Source organism: Mastomys coucha, unplaced genomic scaffold (assembly GCF_008632895.1).
Source record: "Mastomys coucha isolate ucsf_1 unplaced genomic scaffold, UCSF_Mcou_1 pScaffold17, whole genome shotgun sequence".
Taxonomy (NCBI): Eukaryota; Metazoa; Chordata; class Mammalia; order Rodentia; family Muridae; genus Mastomys; species Mastomys coucha.
The window spans coordinates 20,041,935-20,052,255 of NW_022196899.1; the positions used below are offsets into that span (position 1 = coordinate 20,041,935).

The 10,321-nt window shown below is 42.0% G+C and overlaps 1 protein-coding gene across 2 annotated transcripts in view; it reads left to right on the plus strand.

Moving 5' to 3' along the window:
* Window positions 1-10,321, plus strand: part of Spata16 (spermatogenesis associated 16) — a 302,009-nt gene that overhangs the window by 23,061 nt on the left and 268,627 nt on the right. The window lies entirely within an intron of this gene.

A 10,321-nucleotide genomic window follows, 5' to 3' on the forward strand; every position in this document is an offset into this window, starting at 1 on the left:
TTGGGAGGAAGCACACCAAGCTATGACAGCTGTAAACAACAGCAATAACCATCATTGCGCAGTAATCTTAAAGGTGCGAGAGCAGCTTGCATATCTTGTTGATGGTAAATAGATCTCTAATAGGACTTGAAGTCTGCTCGACAAGAGGGAAATATGCTTGGTTCTAGAAACCTAGTCTTCTACCAGAGGTTAGTGGAATAAAGTTACTTGGATCTTTAGTAAACCTTTGCCTTATTAAGCTGCAGAATTATTAACAGAATTGTAAATATTTATCTTTATACCCACAGATAAGTATAGCTCTCACCCATCATTAAAGAAGCTTTTCTCTGTAATAGATAAAAGATTATTTAAGAAAACCACAACTTACTAAAACCCAGAAGAGAACAAATGTCTGTATAGTGCCAAACCCCAGTTGATATAGATGCGATGCAGGTCCTGCACCTAAGGCTCAGGAAATTCCTCAGAAGATGGGGTAGAAAGGTTGTGTCAAGAGAACAGGAGGCATGCCATGAGATTGTGTCTACTAGAAATGTAAACGAAATTATACCCATGAAGTCTCACCAAGATGGCTGCCTACACACAGGCACAGCACAGATGGCACCAATAAGCATGCTAGCATAGAAGAGCTCAGTCTCATGAGGCCTTAAGTTCATACAAATGACTCCGTGCAAATGAGGGGAGGCCTAGAGTGGAAGAGAAATAGTCTTCCCTGGGGACGAGTTAAAGTATTTAAAATCTTCATTCATGCTTTCTATTCATTACCTCAGCTAGCATCTGTAAATGAAAGGCTTGGGAATGGCCCTTATGACAACTGTTTGATCTTTAGATGGTGGTGGGAGGCAGTGGGGTAAAGGAGAAAATGACTTAAGAGCTCTAAAAATGTGGTTATTTCCTGCTTCACTGTGTGATGGTCAACAGGGCACTTCACCTGCCAAAGATTCCATTTCCAAAACAGAGGAATTGGAGTATGCTGGAAACTCTCTCTGTCATCTCTCCTTTCTGGAAAGTTAAGGAACAAAATGTAAGAGTCTAGGAAATAAGAACTTTACCAGCAGAATTAAATAATTGACCAAACTTAGAGTAAAATTTTTTCCATATACACTCACTGAGTATATTAGCCTCTTTAAAGGACAGAAACTTTGATCACTTTTCTAGATGGGGCAGGGAGGGCCGGACTGAGAGCAAAGCTCTGAAGAGACATTCCAAACCAGATTGGAACTTTGTCTGAGAATACTCCTGACCTTTGGCAGGCTGACTGTGTTTGTTCCAGGAAAAATTGTAGGCAAGGGGCTCTGAATTATACTGAGAAGTGACTTCTTCAAGACTCCTGTTCCTGCCACACGAATGACACACTGGTTTTATAATCACATTAGAGGAAGAACTTTCTAGAAGGACTGTTGTATCCTTACAACCACACTCTTAGTAATGACAGCAAATTGCAATATTAATTCTTTTCCAAACAGGAATGATTGTGCTGTGGGTTTCAGCTATGCATGATCTGCACTTTATGTGAAGCAAGAATCAAAGAAATTATCTACTTCCCAGCGAAGACGAAAAGAAAAGCTGACTGGGTGGGGCGGGTGCTTCACAAATTTTGTTGATTTAGACTAACAAGCAGACAACCAAATTAGGTACAAGAAAGTGTAGAAAGAATCAAAGCGTCTGAGTGCAGGGAGAAGTACCCAAAGTGCAGGTACTTTACACAAGGATAGCTTACACTTAGGTCATTCCAGCTAAGCTGTAAAGTATTAAGTTAGCTGTGTTTCAGTTGGAGAGCAACAGCTAAAAAAGTAGACCTCCCTTGAATTGTGCAATAAAGCCAGAGGCCATTAGATAGTCATCCAGCCAACAACCACTGTGTATCTTGTGTTTCAGACACCTCCTGAGTGTATGGCAGGAAAGATATAAATTACTAAATGGTATTAGGGTAAGAACTCCTGAGATTAAAATGGATATGTGACTGGAAGCTGTTTACTAGAGGTCATCAAAGAAGTCTTTCTGGAGGAGAGTTATTTAAGCTATGCTCTGAATAACGTTGGAGATAAAAGACCCACAGGTCTTTAAACCCAGTCCTCAGGAGGCAGAGGCAGGGGCACGGGCAGGGGCAGGTATATCTGTGGGTTCGAGGCCAGCCTGGTCTACAGAGTGAGTCCCAGGACAGCCAGGGCTACACAGAAAAACCATGTTCCCCAGGACAAAGAACGCAAAGTGTCTGAGGTTGAAGTAGCTTCTTTAACAAAGTTGGGTATAGCCTGCAGATGGTCTGCAGGCTGATGGTCTTCATAGGGAATAGGGTTATTGGGAATCATGTTCTGTTGTAGACATTATGGGCATTCATGGGAGGGTTTTCAGTAAATGTAAGGTGGGATATGGGAGAGTAGGGATGTGGTTGTCATCCAAAAAAGCAACTGTGCCTACTGTATGAGGAAGGAGTGGCAATAATTTAGATGGAAGATGGTGGGGCTTTAAGAACATCAATAGTGGATAAGGTGGAGGCAACAAGACCAATGACTTGAGCCTAAGATGGGTACTGAAGGAAAGGAAAGGATAAATGAAATATCAAAGACAACTTGTAAAGTTTTCTACTGGAAAGTTGGGTAGATTTGTATGGTATATTCTTGGAAGGAAAAATACGAATTAAGATTTTTAGACTGAGCATTGTCAATTTTGAGGTACATATTAAACAAACTGAATGAAGATTTCCTATTAGTAGTTGAGTGGACAATTGGGCAGTTCAAGTAGCATCGTGACACTAGGAAACGGGAGGGTGGGGTAGCATCTGGACTGGACAAGGTCACCTAAGGCCCAAGCACTCCCTGGGGAAAGCAGTAACCCTGCTGGAGAGCCAGAGCCAGCAGCCCAAGAGGCTACGGATTCACTGGAAAATGAGGCAGAGGGAAACTCAATGATCACACCACCTGTGGAGATGAAAAGTTCCACCAAAGGCAAGACTTGTCCAGTGTGAAGATGGCTATCTAGAGCTGCAGTGAATGCGAGCCTACTGGCCCCTGGGTTTGGAACATGAAAGTGATTGCTGATCTGTAACAGAAGTCCTAGCAGAGGGCCCCGAAGGGGGAAGATGCTGAAGAGAATATGAGTTGGAAGAGACATCATATGTGAAGAACTACTTGACACATGATGGCAGCAGGCAGCCCTCTGGAGCCTAGGTTTTTAGTCAGTCTTCCCGTAAGGTCTGCTGAACTGGCATAGGACATCAGCAGAGCGAGTCTGATGCCAAAAGAATGACTGCTAATTTGAAAAGGCGATTGTCTTAGTTAGGGTTAATATTTCCATGATCAAACATCCTGACCAAAAGCAACTTGGGGACAAAGGGTTTATTTGGCTCACTTATCTCAAATGACAGTCCACTGAGGGAAGCCAAGGCAGGAACTCGATAGGGTGGGAACCGGGAGGCAGGAGTTAAAGCAGAGGTGATGGAGGAGGGCGGCTTACTGGCTTGATCTTTGAGGCTTGCTCAGCCTGCTTTCTTGATAGAACCCAGGTCCACTAGCCCAGGGGTGTCACCACCTCCAGTGAGCAGGGCCCTTCCACATCAAACCACTTTCCTGCCTGCAGCCTATCCTTATGGAGGCATCTTCTCTATCGGGATTTTCCTTATCCCAGATGACCATAGCTTGTGTCAAGTTGACATGAAACTAGCCAGCCCTGTGCTGATGGTAAGAGCATGGTCCTTGACCGGAGGAAGAGAGAGAATCCTCTGAGGTAGCCCCAGGCCCCTGCAAGGAGCTGTTTGTGAAACTGCTAAGCCTCTTCTGCCAAAGGTGTCGTTCTGTACAACATCCCCGTCTGAAGCTTCCATGACGCTCGGAGTTCTAAAAGGAATGTTGAAACAAGTTGAATAGTTCCTCTTAGGACATGCCATCAATGAATAATAAACTTAGAGTTCAAACTGTTCTGCAACTCCAATCCGAACACTCTCTCCGTTACATAACAGCACTGTGAGTAGCCCTCTCAGATAAATGTGCACAAACGGACTGGTCCAGAGAAGCGCAGTGGCTTCCATAAATTACTCCCAAAGTCTCTGCAATCTATTCATGTGGAATTTTTATGTCCACATTATTTTTTCTTTATTTAATGACTTCTGGAATACAATGGGTCCATAATATTTATAACTAAAAGATCTTTTAAAACCCTTAAAAATCTATTATTTTCTTTCTTAACAAATTTGGTTCCTATACTTGAATTAACCATAAAATTATGCTTATCTTACCATTGTAAAGGTAGTCTCACCCAATAAGACAGCAATAATGTTAAGTATCTGGTTATACAATTTATAAAAGAAAACATTTTTAATGTGAAGGGGGTAAATATCTGAGCTCCTAGGGTCCAGTGCAGAGAGGTACCTTCATGTGGTCCTAAAGTTGTGGAATCTGGTGTCTTCAGACCTAAGTTTAACTCTCAGTTATGGCCAGTTCCCTTGACTACCTTATCCCTTATAGCTCTTCCACATCATGGTTTCTCTTTTAGTACACTTGTGCTTGTAACATCTATACAAAGAAGTCACGAGGGGAAAAGGTCTAATGTCGTGATATATGTAACCTTAGAAACTGGGAGCAGCGCTGCTGTGAGTATTTTACATATCTTCATCTGTAGGATGCTTTACTTATTTCTTAAATACGTACTATGAGCCAAATCCACCACTGCCATCCACCGTGCCTTACAATATTACTGGGATAAAAAGGAATTTCTGGAATGGGGGACACTGCCTCTCTCTCTTTTCTCCGAAATTCGTTTCCAAACACCTGTGTTCTTAAAGAAGCAAGCCTGGTGTTGCTCCTTAGGGCATCGGCCACACTCGCTCTCTGAAAACACGTGTGCACCGAGAGCGTGCTGTGTTCTAGGCCCTGAAGGAACTGTGCATCCACCTAGGAAACAGAGTGGGATTCATTCAGTCCCTTGCAGTTCGGTCAAGTAAGAGGGTATCTCCTCTGAAGGGAGTTGTTTCTCTGAACATGTCCACTGCCCATCCTCCACTGCTGCTTTCTCCCAGCTGCAAACACTGGCATGCTGAGACCTGGTCAACTTCAGTCTCTCCTGTCCCACCTAACCCAGTACCCTGGTCATGGTTTAAGGGCTTTAGTACCTGACTATTAGACAGAAGGACTATTTTGTAGAATGTTTTTAAAAATAACAACATATACTGGTAGACTAACAAGCAAGGTGTTTTTCCTCATAATGTCTCTCCGGTTACATTTAACAGCAAGTTAAAATTAGATTTTTTTTTTTAAAGAAAGAAAACCATAGCAACTGTGATGTTGAGTGTTTCAGAGAGCACATTTTTTAAGGATTCTCTTCTTCTGAATTGCCCAGGCTTGAGCTGCCTGTTTCAGAAAAAAAAAATGTAATAATTTGTTTTACTAGTAACCATGTAAACTACCAATTACATCTAAGAGGTAATAGAAACCCAGATGTAGAACAGAAAACCTGAAAATATGCTTGAAGTAAAAAAAGAAAAGAAAAGAACTGTTGAAAATGTAAAGCTGTTAGCTGATAGGAATGACTGAGCGCTAATGCCTCTTCATTTCTCGCACCTGTGTTTATCATAAGCCCCCAGAGATGACTCAGAGGTTTCGGATCATCCTTTGCTTGTTTATCTGTGCCACTGTGTGGTTATGAGAAAATTGGTTCTACTACTGTGCTGACTTGTAAATTAAAAAAGAAGCATTTTACAGAATGCCACCTACAAATCTGTTTGACATGATGGTCGACAAAGAGTTTTCTCTTAAAGTATTTTGTATTGAAGTAGAGATTAAAATGTAGCCTTGGGAACGCTGACAAACTCCATGTTAATCAACCTGACTACTAAAAAAAAGTTGAAGAGGTTGATAGTTTAAATCTAGTTTTAACATGACTCATTTGAACAACTGAGAAGAAAATGTACTTCATCAGGGGTAAGATTAAAACAAAGCAAAACAAAATCCATCCTAACTTCACAGAATCAGCTCTCTTCTATCAGAAAAGAAAAAAATCCACTTCTAGCTGATCTTGATACCAGATACTCAGGAGGCTGAGGCAGGAGTGTGGTACATTCAAATCTATTTGACCTACAAAATAAATTCAAGATGAGCCTTGGAAACTTAGTAAATCCGTTTTGACAAGAAAGAAAAAGGAAGGGAGGGAGGGAGGGAGAGAAGGAGGGAGAAATCATGAAATTGGTAGGGAAATAGATGGAAAAAGGTAATGTAGACCCAGAAAGAGAAATGTTGCATGTTATCTGAGGCTCTTAGCTCTAAATCCTCAGATGTGAGTACATGCCCTGAGTGAACTGCAGGAGCCAGGAAGGAGAAATGGGACCAGTGCCAAGGCAGGGACATTGAAGGGCAGTAGGTGGGGGAATAGAAGGGTACAGGTGATCTGATCAGCTCTAATTCTGGGGGTTTGCTGTGAGATTGTGTCTCCTAACAATGTCAAAAACTACACCCATAAAGTCTCACCAACATGTGCTGAACAAGCACAACAGAGATGCCAAAGTGAACAAAGGGAAGACCACACAGAGAGCTACAGGCAACTAAGGAATGCTGAAAATAAAGAAATAGTCTTCCCTAGGGAAGAGCACACCAACTGGTTTTCCGATACCAAATGCTCAGTCCTGAAAAGATACATACAAGTATTCAGACTTCACAGATTGTATTTATGTGTTTAGGAATATATATATATATATATATATATATATATATATATATATAACAAGTAATGAAGGAAGAGGCCATGAATTTGAAAGGGAACAAAGAGGGTTCTATGGAAGGCTTTGGAAGAAGGAAAAAGGAGGGAATCATATATTTTCACAAAATAAGAAAGAACTAAAAAACCAAGTGCAAGATAGTCTGACAGTGTCACTCTCTGGTAGAACTGACTGCATTTGAGTCCACTTGATATGTTCTCTGGGTCTTAAAAAAGTGCATGGGAGAGACATTCTCTTGTGCTCAACATTCCATAGTTACAGTAGTTCTTTGTCTAGGTCTAGACCTCCTGGGCTTCCACACTCCCTCATCCACATCAGGATGTCTATTATTGTCCTAGTCCAGCTCACGAGTGGGCAGTCTGTTGGTGGGACACTATGGGTGTAGCTTCTGACATTGCTAGGAGACACAGACTCCCAGCAAACCCTCCAGTTCTGACTTTCCACTTCCTCTTTTACAGTGCTCAAAGTGACAGTGAATTTGAAGGAGAGCAAGGAAGGATGTATAAAAGGGAGGAAGGAGAGGCAAGGGGAAATGAAGCAATTATATTATAATCTCAAAATATAAAAGAATCTGTTTTTAGATTCCACCTTTATTTTTTTTCTAACTGCATGTAACTTAGTCTTTGTTTTACAGCATATGTCTTGACCTACATATTTTGATCAGCTTTCTGCAGAACCCTGAGCTCATGTCTGGATAAGTAGGGAATGAGCCTGCTTTTAGACAGCTAGTTGGAAGAAGCCAATCATGCACATGTAACTGGTCTGTTTGGAGGAGACAGAGATGGGCAGTTCCTGTCTAAAAAAACTGCTGTTTGGTTTAGGACAGGTAAATGAGGTGGGAACAAGATGGGAAATTTTCAGCAGAAGGACTGAGAATGAGCATCTTTTGGAATTAACCAAGCTTCTTATCTTAAATTCAAGGGGTAGGAAGTAAGGGCAGAGTGCAAGGCTAGACCAGGGAATGGCCTCATGATGCACAACCCTCCACTGCAGGTTTGTAACTGCTGGAAACACTGTGAGTGGCTCCAGGGCTCTTCTGTTGGGCAGCATAGCTTTCACAAGTAACATTGTCTACATCTGAAGTTAAAGTCATGGAACCATCTGCCACCACTGTGAAGCGGAGGTTGGTTAGGGCCTGCTCTTTCAGACTGTCGATTTAGGGACACCTATTGCTATCCAGGGCAGTGTTCTCGGTTGAGGCAGAGACACAGTCTGTTGTTTCTTGGATGAGTTTGGGATAACTGACCTTTCAGATGCCTGGATATTAAAGGTTCGTTCATCTGTTCAGTATCTCTGAATGTCCTAGGAGTATCCTGTCTGCTTTCTCCCACTTCGTTACTACTGTTTATACAAATCTGTTGGGGCATCAACGTGGTGATTTCTCTAGAAAGAGCTGCTGTAGAGTTTCTGTCCCATGCACACACACACACACACACACACACAAGTGAGCATGCACGCACACATGCACGCACACACGCATCACCTTTCTTCTTGCATTGTGGGAAAGGTACATCTTCAGGGATAGGTTGGAAGAGGCTAGGACAAGAAGGAATGGGAAAGCGAAAAAGAAAGAAAAGACAATCACTCCTCAGGAGAAGAAGTTACAAAGATGGATACGAATTTACACACTGAAGATGAGAAGTCAACCCTGATAAGAGCATGGTGTTGCTATAGATGACGCAGTGTTACATCAACCCACTACAGAGAAGCTGCTGTGCTGTAACCTCTGGTGCATGATGTAAATAGCTGAAAGAAGATACCGGGGAGAAGCTCTTGGAACTGTTCACCTACCAACATTTATTATTCATATTTATATATAGTCTATTGTGAGGATGAATCTTACCAGCAACTATTCTGAGCAACGGGAAAATTTCAAAAGCTATATCTGTGCTATTGAAAGAACTTTCCTGGGATAGATGCTTGTCTGCGAATCCACCTCCTAGAGACCCCAGCTGAAGCCTAGATCCTTCGTGGTACAAGAACAAACAAGAACATGGTGATGGCTGCCACCGTCTTCTTCACACTGCCTCCAGTGTAGTGTCTTGATCAAGGTGCAGTGGTGGCAGTAGACCTGGGATTCACTGTTTTGCACATCTCCTTAGCAACGAGCAGGGCATACATTGGCCAAGATTGTCATCTTTCACAAACTACTTCTGTCAATAAAATCCTGTCAGGGAATCACAACTCTAGCATTTAGCTTTTGATAACTGATAACAAGATAATTCTTACCAGAATCACAGATATTTCTGTGTGTGTGTGTATCTGTACTACATGTGTGTATTGCGTGACGGTGAACATGGTGTCCAGAGCCAGACACGGGGTGCCTTCCTTTGTCGCTCTCCACCTTATTTTCTTTATAAGCCATCTCTCACTGTACTTGAAGCTCAATGTCGTGGCTACAACAGCTGGCCAGCACACCCCCTTGAATCCAAACAGTAGGGTTACAGCCGTGCATGGCTTTTAGGTGGATGGGGGGATTTGAACTCAGATCCTCTTGTTTTCATAGCAATCTCTCTTTCCAATGTGATATTTATTACGAGGTCATATAAGTGTCACGGTAGCTTCTGTTATGTTCCCATATAGCCTAACCCTTTTCTGTAACACCTACATATAAGGGCAGGATGAAGGAAAAGTTTTAACCTCAAAGGTTAAAGCACAGTTTGATGTCTTGCATTTTTTTTCCCAAGAATCAACTGGGTCTTGGTTCATGGCGTTTCAAAGGTTGGCTGGAGCCAAACGGCTGCCTCTCAAGTAGACAAAGGAAAGCAATCGATAACTAGCCAAATAACAAACTTGAAGCAGCTTCTCAAGTGTTTCCCTTCAGTGGGGGAGTCATCACAGAGATTAATAGAAACACAAATGTTACATTTTATCTCGTTGTATCTTGTGATCATATTCAGCCTTAGCCCAGCTATTTTCTTGTCTCTTTGTGTCTTATGTAAGCATAGTTAGAGCTAAACTAAAAAAGACATGGCACAGAGGAAAGACTCTAGGCAAAGTGAGGCTAGGAGTCGGTGAGTGCCCAGGGGCAGGTTCTGCTGAAAGCAGCACTGTGTGTCCGTGGAGGAGCATCCTCTTCGTATCCTTTGGATTCTTTGTAAAGTAGGAAACAAATTGTACCCAGTGCAGACTCTGATTGAGTCAGAGAATATGAGATAAGAACCAATTATGTTCAGCAATTATTTGATTTTAGAGCATTTTCTATTTTGCAACAAATCTAGGAGCAGGGTTCCTACGAAGAGGCCTCCTCATCAGATTATAAGTGCATTGGGAACACGTTTCGTATCCGAAACCATATTCATGTCATTATTATAGAAACAATGAACTCAAGATGAATACAGGACTTGAGTCACCAGGGGGTTAAGGTCACACCCTTCTAGGCTGAAAGCCTGTTTTAACAAAGAGCTGTCTTTAAAGATGCTCCAACAAGAGGCTTTCCATATTAATAGAGCAAACATAAAGAAAACGCCATGTTCACATTTCAGGAAGTTTTTCCAAAAATGTGGCCATGGTTTCTGCCCAGAGTCCATCATGCTGGATAGCAATGGGCTTTGTGATGAGTTATAGACCACCTGCCTTTCTGAGAAAATGAAGAGAAAGTGGATTTTTTTTTTTTTT